Source organism: Oratosquilla oratoria, chromosome 40, assembly GCF_046742065.1.
Source record: "Oratosquilla oratoria isolate Oo_2021 chromosome 40, ASM4674206v1, whole genome shotgun sequence".
Taxonomy (NCBI): domain Eukaryota; kingdom Metazoa; phylum Arthropoda; class Malacostraca; order Stomatopoda; family Squillidae; genus Oratosquilla; species Oratosquilla oratoria.
The window spans coordinates 36381740-36406277 of record NC_134816.1 but is presented as its reverse complement, the minus strand read 5'-3'; positions in this window follow the sequence as shown (position 1 = coordinate 36406277).

Below are 24538 nucleotides of genomic sequence, written 5' to 3'. Positions count from 1 at the left end.
CCCGGAAGAGAGCTCAGAGCTCGTATGAGACCGATCTATGGGTAAAGCTGTGACCTTACACGCACACACACACACACACACAACTCCCCCCCCCCACGAGAGTTGGAGTAACAACCCGCAGCGCAGCGATACTGAAATTATTTCAACCCTGGGCGGGATTCGAACTCGGAACACTAGTGGCAGCCGGGAACTCTACCAACTGCGCCACGTGTGTGTGTGTGTGTGTGTGTGTGTGTGTGTGTGTGTGTGTGTGTGTGTGTGAGAGAGAGAGATAGAGAGAGAGAGAGAGAGAGAGAGAGAGAGAGAGAGAGAAAGAGAGAGAGAAAGGAACAGAGAAACAGAGATAGGGTGAGGGACAGACAGATAGGCAGACGGATGAATACAGAGAGAGAAAAGAGAGAGAGAGAGAGAGAGAGAGAGAGAGAGAGAGAGAGAGAGAGAGAGAGAGGGAGGGAGAGGGAAGAACAGAGGAACATAGATAGGGAGAAAGACAGACAGACAGACGGATGAATACACAGAGAGAGAGAGAGAGAAAGAGAGAACAGAGAAACAGAGAGAGGAAGAGACAGAGATAGACAGAGGTAGAGAGAGGGAAAGAGAGAAAATAATAGAGAAACAGAATTAGGGAGAGAGAGAGAGATGGATGAATACAGAGAAAGAGAGAGATATGGACAGAGAAACAGAGTGGTAGACAGAGGTAGAGAGAGAGAGAGAGAGAGAGAGAGAGAGAGAGAGAGAGAGAAGAACCCCGGAGCTGCTCTTTATCTGAATTAAAAGATGATCTGTAGGTCCGCGACCCCGAGACATCCGGCCACGATCACCATCCAGTGGTTCAAACCCCCCCCCCCATTACACTCCCCTCCCTTGCACCCCCTCCCACCTTCCCCATACTAGTCCATCCTTTGAAAATTAATAAATAAATAAATGATTGAATGAATGAATAAATAATAGATAAATAGATAATTATATTATACCAAAAGGCCCTTTTTCCCCCTTATAAGTAGGCTATCCAAGTCAAAACGTTCACTCAACCAACATAATAAATAAATAAATGAATAATAGATAAACAGTTTATTCAAGCAAATCAATCAATAAAAATATTACATTGAAATAGAGCAAGATAAGTAAAATAAACAATAATTAAACAAAAACAAAACAAAAATTTAATCACTGGACAGTCCTACGTATATTTCCCGAAAATCCCCTTTTCTCCCCCTCCCCCTCTCCCCCCTCCTATCGACCCCATTGCCCCCCTCTCCCGCCCCCCACCCTGGCCTTTGGTAAATAAGTGATCTCCCCCGCCCATCCCCCCACCCACCCCCACACCCGCTTGTTCCCACAGTTGGGATACGAACATCTGATCCATAAAGGTATATTTCCAGATGGCATGGAACAATATGGAATTCTCTCTCTTTCTTGTCCTCGCTCTCTCTCTCTCTCTCTCTCTCTCTCTCTCTCTCTCTCTCTCTCTCTCTTCCTTTCTTCTTTCTTCCTCTCTCTCCTTCTTTCTTCCTCTCTCTCTCTTTCTTCCTCTCTTTCTTTCTTTCTTTCTCTCTTTCTCTCTATCTATCTATCCATCTCTCTGTCCATCGCTCTGTCTATCTATCAATATATCCATCTCTATCTATCCATATCTCCCTCTATCCATCTCTCTCTCTGTCCATCTCTCTGTCTATCTATCAATATATCCATCTCTATCTATCCATATCTCCCTCTATCCATCTCTCTCTCACACTCTCTCTCTCTCTCTCTCTCTCTCTCTCTCTCTCTCCCTCTCCCTCTCCCCCCTTGCCCTCCTTCTCCCCCCTTCAACCCCCTCCCCCCCTAAATTGACCCCAAAACAAAAACGAGTTCTTGCTGGTTGACGTGTCCTTTCCTTTCCCGTTTGGTTTTAATGAATATATTAATTGATAAATTAATTAATGAAATCACCTGACGATAGATGGGGTAGGAGGCTAAAGTGCCACCCGGTATGTAAGGGGGGGGGTTTACAGAAAAAATATCCTTGCCCCTCAGGTCCTCTCTTCCTCTCTTTCTCTCTTCTCTCTTTTGTCTCTTTTCTCTCTTTTCTCTCTTTGTCAAACACGTCTTCTCCCGCCCACCGTCCTTCTCTCTCTTCTTCGTACTCTTGTTTGTTTTGCCTCCCATCTAGACACACACACACACACACACACACACACACACACACACACACACACACACACACACACACGCACACACACACGCTTTTCTTTGTACCTCATGTTTTCGGTTCCTCTCGTCCTTCTCCTTCCTCCTCCTCCTCCTCCTCCTCCTCCACCACCTCCTCTTTCTATTACTCTTCCTCCTATATTTCCTCCTTTCCTACTCCTACTCCTCCTCCTCTTCCATATCCTTCTCCTCCTACTCCTCCTCCTCTTCCATATCCTTCTCCTCCTACTCCTCCTCCTCTTCCATATCCTCCTCCTTCTCTTCTTCCATCACCTCCTCCTTCTACTCCTCCTTTTATAATTCCTACTGTTCTACTCCTCCTCCTCCTCCTCCTCCTCCTCCTCCTCCTTCTCTTCTTCCACCACCTCCTTCTACTACTGCTCCTCCTTTTATGATTCCTACTGTCCTTCTCCTCTTCCTCTTCCTCTTCCTCTTCCTCTTCCTCCTAGATCTCCTTCTACTCCATTCGTCCCCCTCTCCCTCCTCCTCCTCTTCTTATTTGTACTCTTACTCCTCCTCCCCTCCTCCTCCTCTTCCTCCTCCTCCTCCCCTCCTCCTCCTCCTCTTCCTCCTCCTCCTCCTCCTCCTCTTCCTCCTCCTCCTCTTCCTCCTCCTCCTCTTCCTCCTCCTCCTCTTCCTCCTCCTCTCCTCCTCCTCCTCCTCCTACCCTTCATCTTTTGCATACCACCTCTTCCTTCCCACCTAATCTTGAACCTCATTTTTGAGAGCAATTATTGGAGCTTCTCTCCATTCCCCTCCTCAATCTCCTCCTCCTCCTCGTCTTCCTCCTCCTCTTCCTCCTCCTCCTCCTCCTCCCCATAACCTCTCCGACTTCTCTTTCCCTCTCTATCTCGTTTTTATTTTCTCTGATTAGTATTGTTCTCTTCTCCTCCTCCTCCTCCTCCTCCTCCTCCTCCTCCTCCCCCTCTTTTCCTCCTCACTCCTACACCTCCTCCTCCTCACTCCCTCCTCCTCTTCTCCTTTTCCTCCTCCTCTTTCCTCTTTATTATTAGACATTGTAATTGACATTATTGTCATCCTTTTATGCTCTTTATCCTCTTTTTTCCTCCCCTTGCCAGAGAGAGAGAGAGAGAGAGAAAGAGAGGAGAACTCTGTGTGTTTGCCGTGTCAATAGAATCTTCGTCTTGATTCGGGAAAAGTGGGCTAACCACACCATACCAGCCCCATACCAGCACCATACCATTCCCATACCAGCATCATACCAGCAGCATACCAGCCCCATACCAGCACCATACCAGCACCATACCAGCACCATACCAGCCCCATACCATTCCCATACCAGCACCATATCATTCCCATACCAGCCCCATACCAGCACCATACCAGCACCATACCATTCCCATACCAGCCCCATACCATTCCCATACCAGCACCATACCAGCCCCATACCAACCCCATACCAGCACCATACCAGCACCATACCAGCCCTGTACCTGCACCATACCAACCCCATGCCAATTTACATACCAGTACCATACCATTCCCATACCATCACCATATCCTCATACCAGTCCCATACCACCCGCATAGTAGCCCCATGTTATACCAAGCCATCCAGATACCTCCATACCAGACCACATGTCAGCCTCCATACCAACCCCATACCAACCTCATACAATCCTCATACCTCCTTCATATCATCCGCATACCATCACCATATCATGACAATATAATTCCTATACCATCCCCCTACCATCATTATATAATTCCCATACCATCCCTATACCATCCATATACCATCCTCATACCATTCTCATACCATTTTTCTATCATCCCCATACCACTCCTGTGCTATTCCCATTATATCCCCATACCATAAACAGACTATCCCATACCAATCCCCATAGTAATTCCATACGAGCTCCATACCATCCCATACAATTTTCATACCATCCCCATACCATCCCATACCATCCCCATACCATCCCATACCACCCCCATTGCAGCCCAATACCATCCTCATACCACCCACATACCACCCTATACCAGCCCATAACACTCCATACCATCCCATACCATCCCCATACCACCCTCATACCAATCCTAAAACCATCCCGACCCATACCAATCCCTCTACACCCCCGTCTCCCTCACCTCCCCCTCTCCCTCCCCTTCCCTCCTCCCCCCTATCCCTCGCCCTCCCACTTTCCCTCCCCCCTTCCCCTCCCCCTCACCTTCCCCCTCTCCCCCTCCCCATCTCCCTCTCCCTCCTCCCTCCCCTCTCCTCCCTCTCCCTCCCCTCTCCCCTTCTCCCTCCCCCCTCCCCCCCTACTACACTGTTCAATGTAACTGGCGCCTCTATGTGGTTCCGTTCCGTTCAGTTGGTACCCCTGGTTGTTTGTTAAGCCTGAATTAGCGTTGTTTGACTTCCCATGACTATTTCAATTATTTCGTTCTACGGAATAACGGCAAATAGACGTCCGTGCAATCATATTACAATTAGGGATTTCAATTGGTTCGTTTTCATTTCATACTGTATGGGACTAAATGGGAATTTTTTGTTCATGTTATTCGATTATTTTGTATTTTATTTTTCGTTTTAATTTTTTTTTTTCTTTCGTTGAAGTAGATTTTTTTCTAATATTTATTATATTTATTAACTTATTCGTACTTATTTGTCAAGTGTGTTTATATTATCAGTATATTAATACTGATTGATTTGTATTATTAGTTATTTAATTATATATGCATTTATATATTTGTATAGTAATTTATAGTGATTCTATAGTAATGTGGATAGATGATGAATGCTGTGTTGTATTTTGTTATTGTATTCTGTTTTTGATGTATTTTGTTGTATTCTGTTGTTTATGCATTATCATGCTGTAAAAGTTGTTTGTTGATACTTTTGGTTAAAGGCGATGTATTGATGCATTGATGTGTATGGCCACTGTTGTATTTTGATTGTTGTTGTATTTTCTTACGTCAGAGAAAATGGTTATGTTTTCGGTCTTGTTTATATGTTTGTTACAAAATTTATGCAAATCATTATAAATAATATATTTATTTATTTATTTATTTATTTATTTTGTATTAATTTCCTTGGTGGAAATTTTATGCTCTAGGTGTTGATACAGCTTGTTTATTAATTTATTTGTTTATTAATTTATTGATTAATTAGTTTATCTATTTATCTATTTATTTATCTATTTTGATGGGAGATGGAGGTAAACCTGGGGTCTGACTAAGAACAGGACAGTTCACTGTGTTAACGTGACAACATAGAGACGACTAGCTCGATTTGTAATTTTCTCTTATTTTCAATTCCTTTATTGTTATCTTGTTCTCCTTTATCTTAATTTATTTTATCTTGCTCTATTTCGTTTTACCTTGTTTTATTTTTTTATGGTGTTATATCTTGTTTTATTTTGTATCTTGTTTTGTATATGTTTATATGTATGTTTTTGTATATGTTCTATATATCAGTATCTGTTTATATATGTTGTTATATATTATTTTATTGTATTTTATTTTATTCTATTATGTTGTTATTTTATTTTTGTTTTTTATTTTTTTATTTTATGATATTGCTACTTTATTTTATTTTATTTTATTTTATTGTATTTTTTGCATCCTGAGGTAAGTTGTTATTTCTGGTCCACTAGCTTGATCGCTCGTAATTTCCTTCCTTGAGTAGCACTAAAATTAATAAAATCTCTTACCAATTCCCCCCCTCCCCCTCCCCCCCGTGGGGGGACAATGTGTCCTGTAAAATCCAACGTCGTAGCCAAAGGGGGCTTGATGACGTCATCTCGCCTGATGAATAAATCACAAAACAAACCATTAATTCACGAATGGCACTTAAGAGGTCGTTGAGAAAGCGATAGTTTAGATGGCGTTCTTTGGGAAGGTGAATAAAATCACCTGACGACAGGGGGCGTAAAAGGAAAAGGACCATTTTACAAGAATTGGGGCAGGGGTTTAATACTATGTCGTTATTTCCAATTTACAGATTTAACTAAAAACATTTTGAATGACTTTGTATGAGAATTTCCTGTTGCAAAAAAATAATAAATGAAATAAAACCGGTAGTACCGTTTTGTACTGATTTTCTGAGAGAGAGAAAGTGAGAGAGAGAGAGAGGGAGAGGGAACAAGAAAATGAAAAAATCACCTGACGGCAGAGAAAATAATAGTATAAAATTTCCGCAAAGGGCAATAACACATGCCTGTCACAGTTGTCAAACTGTTACTGAGCCCCTTGGACAACAGCCGAGGTGAGTGTCTGTCGAGCTGCCCATTCGAGAGGTTATTCAAAAGAAGATTTTTTTTTCTTCAAAGTGTATTAGGGATTTTATTCGACATGGAAAATATAAGAACAAAAAGATGAATAAATTAATTAATTACTGAACAAATAAAATAAAATAAGATAAATGAATGAATGAATTGATGAATAAATAAAACAAAATAGGATATATAGATAAATAAATGGATGAATTGTGTATAGATAGAGATCCAAAGTCAGAGTTTGTGTTAATTATTTTTTAGCATTTTGTTGCCTTAATTAATCTTTCTCACTTTCTCTTTATTTATTATTTTCTGTCATTATTCTATCGTTATTTCTTGTTTCTCGTTATATTTGTTTCTAAACATAATCAGAAGCATGCAGGTCGCTTGGTGGAAAGGTGACGGCTTCGGCCGCAGGTACGCAGCGCCTCATGTCAAGATTTTTTCCTTTGTCATTCTTGGTTGTTGTTGTTGTTGTTGTTGTTCTTCTTCTTCTTCTTCTTCTTCTTCTTCTTCTTCTTCTTCTTCTTCTTCTTCTTCTTCTTCTTCTTCTTCTTCTTCTTCTTCTTCTTCTTCTTCTTCTTCTTCTTCTTCTTCTTCTTCTTCTTCTTCTTCTTCTTCTTCTTCTTCTTCTTCTTCTTCTTCTTCTTCTTCTTCTTCTTCCACCACCTCCCCCTCCATCCACCACCACCTCCCTCCCACCACCTTCCCTACCACCACCTCCCTCCTCCCCTCCCCCTCTCCTCCCCTCCCCCTCTCCCCTCCCCTCTCCCCCCTCCCCTCAGTAAGCCTCCACAGCATGTCGAGATCTTCCATCCCGTCGACCCTGCTCTCTCTCTCTCTCTCTCACACACACACACACACACACACACACACACACACACACTCTCTCTCTCTCTCTCTCTCTCTCTCTCTCTCTCTCTCTCTCCTCTCTCTCGCTCTCTCTCGTCTCGTTCACCACAATATCCCGTCTACTCCATGGGAACGCTCCCCTACTTGAGAATCTCATTGAAACCCAAATTCCATCGGCTGAAGAAGCCTTTCCCCCGCCTCTAGAAACCTTTCTACCGTTTCTAGAAAAGGTAACCTTCGGTGCCCAGGAGTAGTCGTGATCTAGGCATCTAGCTGTGGCGCATTGGCTGCGTTCTCGTGTTGTATTGTTGAGATTCAAGTTAAAGCCATTTCGATATATCTAAAGAGGTAATATATGTATGCATACATGCATACACACACACACACACACACATATATATATATATATATATATATATATATATGAATGTATGTATGTATGGATGTATGTATGTGCAGAAAAAAATCATATTGGCGCGTAATTCTAAGTATGCGAAAAACACTAAAGAAAACGATAGACTATGAACCGAGCGCTTTCGTCTATTCAGATATCCTCAAGGTAAATTAACAGAACAAAAAGTAGTATATATACAAAGGAATGGTGGTCTATTATTCGTTGTGGTTGTTTGCATATACTGTATATATATATATGTATATATATATATATATATATATAATATATATATGTATATATATTGTGGGTGTGGGTGGGTAGGTGTTCAAATGTCGAAATGAGACAGATATTAGAATCTAGTCTATTGCTTCATCCAAAATATATTTGTTTGCTAGTCACTTAGAAAAAGAAGAATCACTGGCTACGTAAAACTAAGAACTGATTTGCAAACTAGAACTAAAATAAAATGTATAGTTCTATATATTATAAAAGAAAAATCAGAATAATTTATAATAGTGATTTATGAAAAACTCTTATACGGAACGAAGAGGGCATCAAGGAGTCGACTAGAGCTGTTGACACATGGAGAACTTCGTTTTTGTCCCCAGACCTGAATAAAATCAACTGGCGGCACCCATGGCAAACAGACCGTGGAAGGCGACAGTTTTCAAGCCAAAGACACGACCTTCCGGACCAAATGGTCTTCAGGCAACGCAGCCCCAAACTCTTCCTTATTAGCGACGACTTCTGCCCTTCAGGCAGACTCAAGGTCGACACCCGATGCCAGGAGGGCCCCTTTGGCCCCATTACCACCACCTGGCCCGGAGGGGGCCCTCGGCCCGACACTGAAGGCCCCTCAATCCAGAGGGGGCCCTCGGCCCGACCCTGAAGAACCCTCAATCCAGAGGGTTCCTTTATCAAGGAAGACCGTAAGTAGGGAGGTCCTCTTAACCAGAAGGACCCCCGAACTAGGAGGACCCCCCCACTCAGGAGGGACCCAAACTGGGGGGGTCCCCTCATCTGGTAGAGCTCCCTGATCTGGGAGAGTCCCTGAACTGGGAGGACCCCCACTCAAGCGGGCTCTCTCAACTGGAAGAATCCCTCAATCGGGAAGGCCCCCCTCAATTGGGAGGGCCCTTCATCTGGGAGGGCCCCCACTCAAGAGGGCCCCGAACTGAAAGGCCTCCTTCAATTGAGAGGGTCCCCCCAACCTGTGACCCCCCCTCAATTGAGAGGGTCCCCCCAACCTGTGACACCCCCCCCCCCCGTGAACTCAAGTCACATCCAGGAGGCCCCCCAAACCAAGAGACCCCTCGCTCAGGATGGCCCCCAACTCGGGTCCTCCACTTAAACTTGTATCTTTACCAAGTCTCCCTTTGAAGGCTCTCATTGGTCAAAGATTCGGCCAATCAGAAAATGCTTCGTTTTGTTTGTTCGGCAGCATTTGTCTCCTTTCTGGATTCTGGGACGATGAGAGGCGGAGTCTTGGTGGGCGGGGCTGTGGGCGGTGGATGGACGTGCGTATGGGTGGGTGGGCGGATTTCCCATTCGTAGGATAGGAATGGTGACCATTTGGTAAAGATGTGGTTTAATTCAGTAAGACTAGGTTAGGTTAGATTAGGTTAGGTCAAGTCAATCAAGACTAGGTCATGTTCTTGTTCAAACCACTGTTTTGAGGTCACTGTAGATGCGTTTTACATAGCGTAGAGTCAGTGTATGTGGAAGGGAGGTATTGTATGGTGTGTGTGTGTGTGTGTGTGTGTGTGTGTGTGTGTGTATGTATGTGTGCGTCTGTGTATGTGTGTGTACCCAATGCTTTTGCATTGCACTTTGGCGCTATTAATGGCTTACTCAAATAAATCAAATTAATTAGATGAATTAATGACAAAAGCCCAATGCAGGACATTTGGCCACTTGTCTCAAATGTCTCTTCGTCAAAGTCTCTTTTGTCTCTCTCGATCTTCTCCCAAATCCCCCTCGTATGATTGCACCAACGCTTCTCTCGAAATTGGCCTTCTTCTTCTTCTTCTTCTTCTTCTTCTTCTTCTTCTTCTTCTTCTTCTTCTTCTTCTTCTTCTTCTTCTTCTTCTTCTTCTTCTTCTTCTTCTTCTTCTTCTTCTTCTTCTTCTTCTTCTTCTTCTTCTTCTTCTTCTTCTTCTTCTTCTTCTTCTTCTTCTTCTTCTTCTTCTTCTTCTTCTTCTTCTTCTTCTTCTTCTTCTTCTTCTTCTTCTTCTACTCCCCCTCCTCTTCTTCTGCTCCTCCTCCTCCTTCCTCTCCTCCTCTCTAGTGTTTCTTCCCAGGAGGCCCCGAGGATCGTTGCCGGCCACATGGGGACCCTGGATTTCCAGTCAGGGAAACGCAAGGGAACAAGTTGTCATTGGTTAGTGTGGTTGTTGTGGTTATTATCGTCTTTGTTGTTGTTATCGTAGTTGCTGTTGTTGATGTTTTGTTGATGTTGATGTTGTTGTTGTTTTGTTGATGTGGTTGTTATTGTCTTTATTGTTGTTATCGTAGTTGTTGATGTTGTTTTGTTGTTGATGTTGTTTACTTGTTGTTGTGTTGTTGCTGTTGTTGATGTTGTTGTTTTGTTGTTGTTGTTGTGTTGTTGTGTTGTTGTTACGGACATCAAAATCTGACCCAGACTGTATCATATCCATGCAGCCATCAATAATTTTGATAAATTACTATATACGATATATTTTCTATAATATTGATCTTTTATAAGCAAAATTATATCATTGTACTAAGAGGAAATATATACATGCATGCAAACACATGCATTTCATAAAATTCTTTATTTTGATTTAATTTTACTTCTTTTTTTTTAAGAATATGGATGATCTTCATTATGATGTTTACATTTTTATTTCCTTCATTCTAGTAGACAAGAATAATTCGCCAACTTAATCTAATTCAATCATTTTATCATGATTATTGTTCATTGTCAGTGAACAATGCCAGATAGACTTAATTAATTATGAACATGACGGAATCTTGTGGAGTATAAACACCCTGGATTCTTAGGCCCCCGTTTTCTGTTCGTATTGTTCTCTTTTTTTTTTTTTTTTTTTTTCCTTTTCCTTATCTATTTTTCTTTCTCTTTGTCTTCCTTTATTCTATTTTTCATTTTCTAATTTTCTTTCTCCTTTCCTTTCCTTTCTTTGCCTTGTCTTTGTCTTGTTTTTATTTTTGTGTTATTGTGCTTTGTCTTGTTTAACCACCTTTTGTTTTGTCTTTTTCCTTGTTTCGTTTTAATTTTTTGTCTTTAGTCTTTTATTGTCTCCTTGTCTCGTCTTGTCTTTCCTCATTACAAGTTTCTCTATTTATAATAAAATCACCTGGCGACAGCCAAAATGAAAGAAGCCTATCACCCGGTACAGAATTGGACTTACAATACTTTTGATTTTGAGAGTTTAACTTAAAGAGTAACAACCACGCCAAGGTACAAATTTGCATTTTTTTTCTTTCGTAATTTTATCTATTTTCACGACAACCGTGTTATAAACAAATATCTTATCTCAAAAATAGTTTTTGGCGGATCTTTTGTCGAAGATATTTGTCGTCTGGTACTTTGCCTTCTAAAGCACAGCGTACAGCGCCATATCTTGTTGATGACGTCACGAGGGAGCCATGTCAACGAACAAAGACAAGTAGCGAAAAGGACAGTGATATTGAGAGATTTTCATCGTTTTCTGAGAATAAATTCGACTCCCTGAAAATATGTGACAGACAAAATCAGGGAATTGACGGCTTAGTCAACGACTATCAATTTGAACGGGAATATCTTTTAATTTATTATTAATATGATGTTTTTTTTTTTTTTTTTTTTTTTTTTTTTTTTTTTTTTTTTTTTTTTTTTTTTTTTTTTTTTTTTTTTTTTTTTTTTTTTTTTTTTGCATCCGACCTAGATATGGATCAAAAGGTCTCCTGTCGGCATGCTCCGCCTTTGTAATCCTTTGTAATCTCTATGAAGAAGAGTTAGACGTTTCCAGATTTCGATCAATTCGAAAATGACAAGTTAGAACAACAGATAGATAATACAGATTGGTAAGATTTTTTTGTTTTCGTTAATTTATGACGCTCAGTGAGCGGCAGTACTGGTACATCAAGAGGTAGCTTTGTACATAATATTCGTGATTTGTAGGACACGCTGTTTGACTGGGTTGGAATATCGTAGACAAGTACAAATCTCTAGAGCAGAGTTTCTTAACCTTTTTTCTCCAGTTCCCCACTTTTTAGTTAGCCAACTCTCCATTTCCCACCACAGCATCGGTGACAACAAGAAAACACCAGAAACAAACAAAAAGAAACAAAAACACATCGATTAAAAAAAAAAAAAAAAAAAAAAAAAAAAACTGGTTCTTCTGTCCGACCGGTCATTCCCCACTTGGCAACTCCGCCATTCCCCACCAGTGGGGAATTCCCCACAGGTTAAGAACCACTGCTCTAGAGGGAGGTGTATGGTAATCGATCTTGAAGGAAATACCAGAAATAAAGTTATATACGTATTATGCAGTTAATGACACCATAGGAGATGTAAGTCATACTTAACCCATTAAACTCCGATGACAAGCTTCTTTGTCATTTGGTCAAATAAAACAAAAAATCATAAAACACCAAAATGTTTGATCAAACACCAGAAAAATATGACGTCAATCCTCGCTTCGCTCGCAGCGAAGCGAGGACTGACGTCATATTTTTCTGGTGTTTGATCAAACATTTTGGTGTTTTATGATTTTTTGTTTTATTTGACCAAATGACAAGACATCTTGTCATCGGAGTTCAATGGGTTAATAATATTCATCATTGTTATAATGACCTTGACATACAAGAAATTACAAACAATTCCATGTAATTATACCTGGAAGATTCTGGAAAAGAAAAATGGTGAACAGCCAGCGAGTACCTTAGAAAAATTTCGAACTGAATTTCCGGTAGTGGGTGATCATGTTAGGTTCAAGTGTCCGACCTTGCAGTATCGTCTGTAGTGTGTAAAGTTATTAACAATTTCAGAATTTTCATGGTGAATATACTCGTAAGTGTGACAGAGACTTACAGGTCTGTCCGCTTTCATCTTATAGTAAAAAGTTCTCAGAACATCATCTCACAATATCAGCCATCAACTTGCTCACATCAGCTTTGGATATTATAATACTATGGTGTTCACCATTGCTAGATATCCATATTATTGAATGACCGCAGTGACTTAGTAAAACTAAGTATATGTTGGCGGGTAGGAAGAATAAACTAAGCAGTAATTAGTAATGAAAATATATTTATCAAAAGGTAATTTCATCCTCATATCCAGAAATGTTCGTGACTTAGGAGTACTACTTGATCGTAATTTGAATTTTAACTGTCAGATTAACATTGTTGTTAAAATATGTGGACTAAACTTTAGAAAGATTGCTTTAAGAAATATTTTGATGACTATTCTGTGAAGAAGTTGATTATAAATAGTGTCATTACTAGATTGGATTATTGTAACTAACTATACTTTAGACTGCAAAAACGTCAGCTTAAGAAATTTGAACTTTTTGCTGGGTGTATTTCTATTATGAAAATCTATTTCTATTTCTAGCATAAAACTATTTTTAGTATAAAATTCTATATCTAGAATAAATATGAATATATTATTAATCAGTTAAGAAAAAATGTCGGTCCTACAAAGCGCTCTAGCGGAGTAGAACCAGATAAACAATAAGAACAATAAACGATAAGATAATAAACAATAGATGTTAAAACAACAATAACTGGAGAGAGGAGGGTGACTGCTTTTTCACACCACATATTATTTACAATCCTAAAGTAAAATCCATAGTGATTGTCAAAATCACCTTTTATGAGTCTCAAAGCCCCAAGACACATTAGGTAGTGAGTTTTAAGGTTTTAGGGTTTACTTTAGGATTATTTAATAAAAGTTCAAAGGTTAACTGGAAGGTAGATAAACGTTTGTTTAGCTCAGTTTAGATATCTAGACTGTGTTCTACTACTTGTGTTTGGTAGTTTATTTTTTAATCTCGTACTCCATTGGCTTCAGGCCCTACAAGACTTACTGTAGTATGTGTTAGTAATATCACCCCCTAGCGGGATTTAAGAAAATAACGGAGACGTTTGGGAAGGGGGGGCCTCATTACCCGTTTAACCTCAGATGACATGATGAAAAAAAGGACATACATTGAAATCTAAAAATCTAGTATCTAATTGTTTATAGCAAGGGCTAGGATGAAGAATATGAACGCATTTCAGTGTCTCTCATGACTACAGAGGAAAAACTATATATATATGTATAGGTGTCTTATAAAGTACATTACCATATCCGGTTTTTCGTATATACACAACAAGCGGCTGGCATGAATAAGTTGAATGGGTTACAAGAAGTTGGTATGTCGTATACCACTTCACTGGAGACAACAGGACCAGGAAGCAACCAGCGGCAATTCCTGTAGTTCAGACGAAGACGCTGAAACCTCCATAAAGACTTTAAGATTTGAAAAGTAATTGACGATATTAAAACTGATTTTTTTTTTCTGAAAATTAATCAAATGAGAAATAGTGGGCACTTTTATTTCACTTTGTTTTATTTTGTTTATTTGTTAGTATCGAATCAAAATGCACAATGCGACTGAATGATTTACTGATTTCCTGATTGATATATCTTCGTCTTCTCGCAATATCATTAGCGCTGTCAAATATTTCTGCCGCAGCCCTCCTACAGCGCGAAAATAAATGATCGCCAAAAATAATTGCCATTATCGCGAAATGTGACAAACATTTGACAGTTTTAATTATGAATCTAACAAACTCTTTTTCTGTGTTGATGGCCAATTGTATCCGTCAGTTATTTTTTCTGTTTATTTGTCTATTTATCTGATTTTTATATTTCATATATTTTATCTAATCTATTTATGTATATTAGTTATATGATTTATTAGTCTTGTTCAATTTGTTAGTTTATTTTATCGATAATTTTCAGCTGAAACGACCATGTATATGTGTATGTATATACATGTGTATATATATATATATATATATATATATATATATATATATATATATATTGTGTTAGCGTGGTATGTTGTATATTATACCATTATTATTGTACATTGTACTTGTGTGTTGTTTATTTGGGGAATTATATGTTTCCCCCTCTTTATAAAATTGTAATATATTTTGTTTGTTGTTTTATTATTTATTGTAATTATGTGTAATCATTGTGTATAATTGTAATTATATTGGATATCGCAAATACGATGCACGTCTTTTCGAGGCGATTGGCAGCTTGGCGTCAGTTCGGAGCCAGCTCTCTTTGTATTCACACGCATTACTTGTCAGTGGTATCAGTGATTACAGTGTGCTTCCCACTATTTGACTTTCATTTCTTGTAGCCACCCGGTATTTACGTCTTAGGATGTCATCCTAGTAATTCTTGCTTAGTTTTGATTATTTCTAGAATGTGTATGATAAAAAAAGGAAACAAATTGAATATGTGTATCTTCAAGTATATTTGATCAATATCTAAGAAATATATTACTTGCTTTTTTCTCTTTTTCTTTTTCTCTTTCGTGTACGTGTTAAAGTATTTGACATTTTACTAATATTCTATATTTCTCTCTGTCTCTCCTTTTATCTCTCTCTGTTTTCTCTCCCCCCTCTCTCTCTCTTTCTCTCTCTCTCTCTCTCTCTCTCTCTCTCTCTCTCTCTCTCTCTCTCTCTCTTTCTCTCAGAGTAGATAGTTGTTTCCTTTGGTTTGAATGAAATATTTTAGCGGCAATCCTCCATCCATCCATCCATGGCAGTCATTTTCAGCTGTCTTCATTATAAACCTATTGATTTATTAAATAATTTATTCATTTATTTGCTTATGAATTTGTTTTTTAAACACATCTGTTTTAATGCTTTCATATAATTGATACATTCATATTCATGTTAAAACTAATTCCACTCAATTTTCACTGAAGTGCCAATTATAATTGTACCGAAATGGGATCCTCTCTCTTCTCGTTTTCTTTGGCATCCTTACATCCCATTTTCTTTGTCGTCGACGATGCTGCTGCTGCTGCTGCCCTCGCCCTCTTGTGGCGCCAAAAGGGCGATGCTTTTGAGCCTCTAAATTCTAGAACATCTAGAGTCTAGATGTTCTCAGAAGCTTGTCTCACAATGTGAGTCTTGAGAATATTTTGAGGCAAATTTTGAGAATTTCCTTGGATTTAGAGAACCAGAAAAGACGTTTGGGGAGTCATTTTGTTATTGTTGTTGTATATTAATATTGTTATTATTGTTAGTGTTGTTATTTTCGTTATTGTTGTTATTGTTAATATTGCTATTTTCGTTATTGTTGTTATTATTGATATTGTTATTTTTGTTTATTGTTATTTTCGTTATTGTTGTTATTGTTAATGTTATTTTTCTTATTGTTATTCTTATTTTCGTTATTGTTATTATTAATATTGTTATTATCATTGTTGCTATTTTCGTTGCTATTGTTAATATTGTTATTTTCGCTATTGTTATTGTTCTTATTGTTATCGTTGTTATTCTTGTCATTATTATTGTTATTTCCACTGTTATTGTTTATCATACCGGTGATGTTCGTGTCGTTGCTGTTATTGTTATTGATCACGTTATTGTTGTCATTGGTCATATCGTTATTGATAATGTTATTGTAAGAATCATTATTCTTTGAACCGTTATTTGTTTGCGACGTTATTGTTGTTATTATTAATGTTATGTTAATGCCGACAAGCTTGCTATTTGTTCTTTTTGCATCGTATTGATGTTCATTAGAACAATGTACTGAACAGCGTCATTGTATTTGATACGGAGAACATTTGAACAGCCAGATGTTCTTCTGAATACTTGAAATGTTCTTTTGAACAAAACGTTATAAGAACAAAATCTTTCTTCTGAATACTTGAAATGTTCTTTTGAACAAAACGTTATTAAGAACAAAATCTTTAAATTTCTTATGAGCAAAAACCGGTTTATCAATAGAATGGTCAACGGTTAGATAACTTTGTGGATAGGGAGGATAGGTGTTGGACATAGAACTGCCTAGTGTAGGACTTATGGTCTCTTGCAGTCTCCTTCATTTTTATGTTATTAATTAGATATAATTAGCAAATATATGCTTAACTGAGTTTACTTAACCTTTGACTGAAGCTTAATCGAAGCCTTATTTGACTATCATTTCATTTAATATGAATAAATTACCAGGAAGCAGATAAGGAAGGGGAAAAAGGATTTTCACCTCTTTGACACAAGTACTTAAAGGCGAGATTGATTATAGTAATTGTAGGATCTCAGTACCCACCTCCTCTTCCTCCTCCTCCTCTTCCTCCTCTTCCTCCTGCTCTTCCTCCTCATCCTGCTCCTCCTCCCCCTCCTCCTCCTCCTTTTCTTCTTCCTTCTCCTCCTTTTCTTCCTCCTCCTCTTCCTCATCTTCCTTCTTCTCCTCTTCTTCCTCCCCACCTCCTTTTCTTCCTCCTCCTCCTACTCCTCCTCATCTTCCTCCTCCTCTTCCTTTTCTTCCTCCACCCTTTCCTTCTCCTCTTCCTTCTCCTCCTCCTCCTTATCTTCCTCCTCCTCCTCCTTTTCTTCCTCCACCCCTTCCTTCTCCTCTTCCTTCTCCTCCTCCTCCTCCTCCTCTTCCTCCTCCACCTCCTTTTCTTCCTCCTCCTCTCCTCCTCCTCCCCCAACCCCCCCCCCTTCCCCTACAAATAACGTGCCTGTTTTAATTAAGGATTTATTAGTTTCAAAGTTGCCTTCATAAACAGATGGTATTGGTGGTAATTCCGATGGTTAATTGTTTTGATTTGATTTTTATTATTTCGTTTTTTGGTAGTGATGCAATTGGGACCACCCCCTCACCCTCACCCTCACCCTTCGTTTATATTATATTTATTATTTACTTATCTATTCGTTCATGAAATCATTTATTCATTTACTCACGTGCTCTATTTATTTACATATTTGACTATTTGTTTATTTACTTATTTGTTTCAAATTTTTATTTATTTGTTGTTCATTTGTTTATCATTTGTTTGTTTATTGTTTATAGTTTATTCATTTCTTTATCTATTTATATGTTTATTTATTCATTTATTGATGTATCTCTCTATTGACTTATTTGAGACTGTATTCTATTTCTATTAATTTCTTTCTTATTGCGACCTCATTGTCATCTTCCCGTCGCTGCCATAGCGGCTGGAATGGAGTCTGTTGGCTGGAGTCGAGTAACGGAAGACTCTTCTGGCATTGGATGCTGCCATCAGTCGTCCCGAAGAAAGCTTCTGGGCGCCACCCGAAAATTCCTCAGAGTCCACATCGTGTGATTCACCATCGTCTTTGGATCACGTGTTGGACTCGTGATCGACAGCTATTTCCCCATCCGGAAGAAAGCTCAGAGCTCGTGTATGACCGATCTATGGGTAATGCTGTGACCTTACACGCACACGCGCACACCCAATTCCCCGCCCACGAGAGGTGGAGTAACAACCCGCAGCGCAGCGATACTGAAATTATTTCAGTCCTGGGTGGGATTCGAACCCTGACCGCCGTAGTGGTGGCCGGGAACTCTAACTACTGCGCCACGAGTCGTGTGTGTTTGTGTGTGTGTGTGTTTGTGTCGTTGTTGTCACCATTGTTGCTTAGGCTCCTAGTTCCTAGTTCCTAGTTCCCTCATCAATGCACATATTGTTCCTCATCGTCTTTTGGTGGGAAGGCGGTGATGTTGATTTGGACGCGCGTGACCCAACGAACAACGCGACCCTGTTTGCACTTGCAAGAACAAAGCATCATTTGTTTCCTGCTTCTGTTGTTTTCGTTGGCAGAGTCAAGTGAGGCATTCATCGCTTCTGTTGTCACTGGACAACTGGAACTGCATTTTCCCCCCCGATTATTGTCCTTCGTGTAAGCTCGAGCGCATCGGCGTTCAGGAGCTGTTGATGAGGTACTCTGATCCCTGTAGTCCAGTCATTGTCCCAGTTATTTTACGCTTTGTCTAGTTATTCCTTTAATTCATGATCTATCTGTTTACATATCGTTGCTGTTATCTTTCTTCTTTGTGTTCATTTTTTTTTTTAGTTTTGGAAATGTTGTTCTTTTATTAAACAAGTTGGTTTTCTGTTGATCCGTTGTGTGTCCTCGAATTTCTGTGTTTTATTTTGGCAAACGATTTCATTCATCTTAGAGACTCATCAACACCTCAAAGGACCAAAGTCTATATAATCTATCCAGTTGAGAATTATCTTACACTGAGCTGTTTCACACACACACACACACACACACACACACACATATATATATATATATATATATTATATATATATATATATATGTATGTATATACATATATATATGTATATACATGCATATATATATATATATATATACATATATATATATACATGTGTGTGTGTGTGTGTGTGTGTGTGTGTGTGTGTGTGTGTGTGTGTGTGTGTGTGTGTGTCTGTGTGTGTGTGTGTTGAGTTCAATCTGACCGGATTTTGGGCTTGAATCAGCTTCTTGTTGATAGACTCAAGGTTTCTTATCGAAAATCTCGGCTCACGTGGAGGTTAGACACCGTAAACATCTTCAGGATCTACGTGAGGTGTTCTTCAGTAACTCTTGCCCTAATTTCACTCTCGAGTTTTATGGCGATGGTTCTCTACCCTTCTTAGACGTGTTAGTAAAAACCGGTTGAGGACTAATTTGTGACTTCAGTTTAGGTCAAAGAGAGAAATTAAGGAAGATATCTGAAAGCTGAAGGAGAACGTTTCGGCTGTAATAAAAGAAGTGTCATCCGCTAGTACTTCAAAAGAGCCTTCAGTCTTTGCTCTAAATGACCTCTTGTTCATCAAGAGCTTCAACGCGTACAGTAAGTTATGGCGAACAACGTGTTTCCAACAAGGACGTCCAGTCTATAAAAAAAAAAAAAAAAAAAAAAAAAAAAAAAAAAAAAAAAAAAAAAAAAAAAAAAAAAAAAAAAAAAAAAAAAAAAAAAAAAAAAAAATACTGACAATTAATCAGCGCTCTGAGAAACGCCCCCAATCCTTCTGCATTATATATCTTTTATGAGTACAGCGTACCGCACCGATGAAAGAGTCTTGAAGGAAATAATTGAACATGGAACTCTCCCTACAGACCCTGAGGACAAGTTGGAACTCTGGTAAGCGTGCGGTGAACTTGACTTCCGTTCGAATCCTGACCGCGGTGCAGAGGCTAAGGAACGACATCTATTCTGAATAATGGCTCCCATCCGCTGCCTACCTCGAACCTGAAGCCGATCCACAATAATTGAACAGTTGATTTTATTTGTAAATATTTTATCATTAATTGTGATTTGGTGAATAGGAGGCTACGAGTTATTTTCTATTATTAATCTATTTATTATTCAGCCTATGCTCACACTTAAATAAAAGTATGTAACACTTAAATATTTTATTCTGGTGAATACCTGAGGATTTCATTCAGTAGAGGTACGCCGGACCCTCTCCCATGCCTCGTAAAGGCGTTAATACAATGTTAATATAGTGTTAATTCATATTTCCAAGTTAACAAGCTATCTACTTGATGCTTTCTGCACGGACTTCTACTTCCATCGCTCGATGGATGATAAACCTTATTGATGAACAGAGTTGATGTGATTGATGTCATATCCGCCCACGTCACCGTCACGCTGCCTTTGTCTGCCCTACTTCCAGTTAAGGTTAATTTGTCAGCACAACGCTGTCGCCGCTGATGCTGTCGCTGGCTCAGTAAGTACCATGACTTTGTGTGTTTCGTTTGTGTAAATAGTATAGTGTATGATGGGTAGTATACTGTATATGATATTATATATTGTATGTTGTGAATTTTTGTTTTTGATGTTATGATATATTGTATCATGTATGTATGTATGTGTGTGTGTGCGCGCGCGTGTGTTTATATATAGAAGAAATATTAGTAAATTGTGTTCAGTTATGCAAGAGTGACCAGTGGTCACTATATATATATATATATATATATATATATATATATATATATATATATATATATATATATATATATATATATTTATATATTTATATATATATTATACTTAGATTTCATATGTACACAAACACACACACACACACACACACACACACACACACACACACACACACACACAAACACACACAGAGGACGTAATTGAAGTTATTTGTATAAATCACTAGGAAATTAAATGGCGATAGTGGCGATGTTGTTGTTGTTGTTGTTACTAGTTTAAGAAGCATTGTTGTTGCTGTTGTTGTCAATGTTGGCGGTGCTTATTATAATGTTATTTATCTTGTTATTGTCGCTTGTGACGCCGTTTCCGCCGCTTTTCCCGCCCCGCGGCCAAAGCGTCCCCCAGATTTTGGCGACTTTTGCGCCAAAAAATGACCAAACTCGCGGGAAATTATTTCGCATAATTAATTACGATCCTTTTGTCACTCACTGCCACCACGACCACGCTACTCCCTACAGGAACATCACTCCCCCCCCCCATTCTTCTCCTCCTCCTCCTCCTCTTCCTTCTCCTTCGCCTCCTTCGCCTCCTTTTCCTCCTCGTCTTCCTCTTCCTCCTCCTCTTCTTCCTCCTCCTCCTCTTCATTCTTCTTCTCCTCTTCCTCCTCCTCTTCCTCCTTCTCTTCTTCCTTCTCTTCTTCCTCCCTGAAGGAACAACGGCGCGAGACTGTCCACAGGGATAGAAGAGCTGGTGAAATGTAGTTCACAGTAAGAACAACCATAAATGGATCTTTTTGTGCTCGGGATTATTTATTTATTTTATTTATATTTACTTATTATTATTATTATTATTATTATTATTATTATTATTATTATTATTATTATTATTTTTTTTTTTTTTTTTTTTTTTTTTTTTACAGATAATCTCTGGTACATCTGTAGGAAATATGACACTACCTGTTCAAATTAAAATATATATAAAATCGACTGACCATTCATAGAAATTTGGAAATCTCAAAAAGAAAAGAAAAAATAAGCTAATAAAAGTTATAATAAGATAAAACAGATTATAATAGAATAACATAATCGACGAAATAAAACGAGGTCATAAAATAGATAAAATCAGATAAATTAGATAAAATAAGATAAAATAAAATAAATTAGAAATAAATTAGTGTCATGTGAGCGAGTCAGCCAAGCGTTTCCGATCAATTCCCCTTCCCCCCTTCCCCCCTCCCCCCTTCCCCCTTCCCCCTCCCCCGTTTGAGGTCAATAGGCTTCAGTTCATTTCTTTCATATTTCCTGTTGACGTCACTCATTGTATTTATGACGTCACGTTTTGGCTGATGACGTCACGCTTTTTGATGATGACGTCATGCTCTCTTGATGACGTCACGTCCTTGGTTGATGACGCAATTTTCGTTCATGAGAGGGGCGGGTATTTTGTTTAAATATTTAGAAGAAAATTGCGTCGCAAGTGAGTTAGTGAGGGAGAGGGGGAGGGGACCGTAGAAGGAGGTGGAGGGTGAGGTGGAAGAGAGGGGGAAGTGGAACGGGAGGGTTGGACAGGTAGAGGAGAGAAGGGGAAGATGGAAAGGGAGGAGGAGAGTGGGCGGTGGAGGAGGAGGTGGAGAAGGGGGAGATGGAGGTGAAGGGGGAAGGAGGTGGAGGGAGAGGAGGATTAGGAAAAGGAGGAGGAGGGAGTCGGAGGTGAACGGGGAAGGTGGAAAAGTGGAGCGGGATGTGGAGAGGTGGAGGGGAAGGAAAAGGTAATAAAAGACTATGGCGACTATTGTCATCGGGAAAAAACGGGTAAGTAGGTAAGGATGTAGGAAAGTAGGTAAGGTCCAGTGGGTAAATAGGTAATGGAAGAGCTGCAATGCCTTTCAAAGGTAAAATTTTAAGAGACCTTTTGGTCCATAACCGAGCTGCCTCTTTGGTACAAGACCCGATTATCTAAATGACCTGACCTCAGATGACCCGATATGACCTTGTGGCCCAAAGGCCTGGCCTCTCGAGGACCAGAAGGACTTCGTGACCTAACTGACCTGACTATCGAGACCAAGTATGACCTAGTGACCTGAATGACCTGACGAGACCAAAATGACCCGGTGAGTTGACTGACCTGATTTCTTCTTGTGGATCGTCAGGAGGATTTCAACAGCGCACGCTTACCTGGAAAAAAGAAAATAAAAAATAATTAGTGAATCGTTTCTGTGTGTGGCTGCAAAACGTGGAAGTTGAAGATGGGAGACCTACGTCGAAGCTGTCACCTTTACCCTATGTGCTTTGGAGACTGTTGAGGCAGGTATCAATCACTACTGGGAATCGGAGAAAAAGTGCGGGATTCGAACCCACAACTAAGCGAATACGAGACCAGAACGCCAACAGTACACGTGGAAGTATGGAATAAGTACGTCAAAGATGTCGTCAGGATTTGCTTCTTAATGTTCCTTGTGTCTATTCAGGAAAGGGTAACCTTTGGATTTAGTATTAAGCACTTCAATTTGCTTTGATTTTTTTTTTTTTTTTTTTTTCTTTTTTTAGCTGGGAAACTGACACTTTCACTGAAATCCTTGCTTATCATTGTAGTCATTCCAACCAGGTTTCATTGAACCTTATTGCGCAGAAGTAATCAACATTCAAACCACTTTTAGCCTCCAACATTGTAGACTCGCTGGTTGTTTTTTGCTCATCAGATACATTTATCCCGACAGAATTTTTTAACTGTTTATAAAAATAAATCCTTCTAGAAAGTTCAAATATTCAACACATCACAATAAACTATTGTGTGAACATTGTGACGAGTGTGGGTAGGAGGTAAAGAGAACACGGGCTGAGGGGAATACTTTTATTCCTGACTAGTTTCGCCTGAGTGGATTATTCACTATTCCTCAGTCGAAACTAGCCAGGAATAAAAGTATTTCCCTCAGCCCGTGTTCCCTTTACCTCCTACTCACATAATAAACTATGTGTAATAAAACCACTTTGAAAATAAAATGAAAGGTGACCGAACGTTTTCGTCTATTGAAGACATTTCCAAAGGTCTTGAATAGACGAAAACGTTCGGTCACCTTTCATTTTATTTTCCATGTGGTTTTATTACACACTTTGCGAATCCCGTGTTTTTGTGATTTATTCGCATAATAAACTATTATTAGAATGTAAAACAAAGTGTCAGCTTTCAAATAGAAAGAATCGAGCAAATAGATCAAAAATTGTCAGTAGTAGTACTTTGAATGACAATATTTTCGAGAAAAAAAATTGGGCTTTAAAGTTTACATTGAGGTTTTTTCACTTCAAACATCAATTTCATGGGTGTGATTGGTGAAATATGCTGATGAATAATTTGATCATTCATTGTTCATGTAAATCAAGGCATTCAAAGTGTTTTTAAAGGTAGAAATTGGTAGCTCTTTAAGGGTAAAGGGAGACCAATATTTCTCCTCTTCACGCCTCCTCTCATACTTATGCCTGATTTTCTCCCTTTCTCTGCTAAAGCTCTTTTCTGTTTCGATGGTCTAGGCATTTCGAACACTTGTGAGTGTTTATAGGCTGTAGGAAACTAAGTGGATGTAAAGAAAACGCGGTGCATAGTAAATGTCAACACAGCCATGTAGACCACGCGTGCGTCCCTACTCACGTTGTGGCTGGAACTGATGCACTCTCCCTCCTCTTTCACTCACACAAACGCTACAAAATTGCTGTCGAACACATTATCTATTTTTTTCATCTTGTTCCTTTAGATTCTAAAAGGACAAAATAAATAAAAAAAAACTGTAGTCAAAACAATAACAAGTTAGATATATGTAGTCTTCTGTTCTGATGCTAGAGTTGCCAACATGCTATATTTATATTGAAATGATAATCATTCATAGTAAAA